Below are 845 nucleotides of genomic sequence, written 5' to 3'. Positions count from 1 at the left end.
GTCATCATATCATCATGCAAAACATACACGACAAATAGCGAATTTTTCATTGTTTCTCGAAAAAGTCAAAGCATTTGCACACCGGCGATTTATGCGTTGACGTCATCAAATTGCAATCGGTTCGTGAGATCGGCCAAGTGTAGTGAGTACCGATCGAGTCATAAAATGTGAGTATCAGCCGATACCGATCTCCGGCCAATCGATCGGAGCATCCCTAGTAATCTATATTGATTTTTTTCAGCACATCAAAGAAATGTACATTAAATGGTGCTGTAACACTCCTAAGATCCACAACATCCCAGTTATTTAGGCTAAACATAATGAATCTTTCACAATGTCTACACTTTGTGTGTTAAAATGAGACGATTCGTGAGCACGCAATTTCAGCACTACGGTGAGTAGATTCTGACTTAATCACCTCTGGTTGGCCATTTGCGTTCCAGTAATCAACAGCTGAGTCTGTGATTGGTTACATTGCAACCCTTATTTGTCTATGATGCATTTTTGCTATTCGCAATTCAGAAGCGAGAATGCGCGTGCTCACGCGGAGGAGCTTCAGCATGCGCAACATGATAGCCCTGTTTAATTACGATAGAAGAGAGAACTAAACATTCAAACATCTGCTTACACTTTAGGCCTGTGGCTGTTTTATTAAGCTAATTTAATTTTTTATTTCGATTTTGGCTTCTAAGGATTATACAAAAGAAGACATGAGGTAAAGCTATTAAAAACTAGCTGCGTTTCGTATTGCACAACTTCTTTTCCTTCACAGCAGTGCACATTCGTTCCTCCCTAAAACCCAAACTTAACGTCAGAATCAGCTCAATCGGTGATTGTTGTAAGAT

The 845-nt window shown here is 39.8% G+C and overlaps 1 protein-coding gene across 1 annotated transcript in view; it reads left to right on the top strand.

The window, feature by feature from the left end:
• Positions 1–845, top strand: part of LOC107672222 (multiple epidermal growth factor-like domains protein 11) — a 151,542-nt gene that overhangs the window by 42,174 nt on the left and 108,523 nt on the right. The gene's annotated exons all lie outside the window — the stretch shown is intronic.

This window comes from Sinocyclocheilus anshuiensis, unplaced genomic scaffold, assembly GCF_001515605.1.
Source record: "Sinocyclocheilus anshuiensis isolate Anshui unplaced genomic scaffold, SAMN03320099.WGS_v1.1 scaffold997, whole genome shotgun sequence".
Lineage (NCBI taxonomy): Eukaryota > Metazoa > Chordata > Actinopteri > Cypriniformes > Cyprinidae > Sinocyclocheilus > Sinocyclocheilus anshuiensis.
Note: the sequence above shows the minus strand (reverse complement) of the source record. Positions and strands in the feature narration are given on the sequence as shown.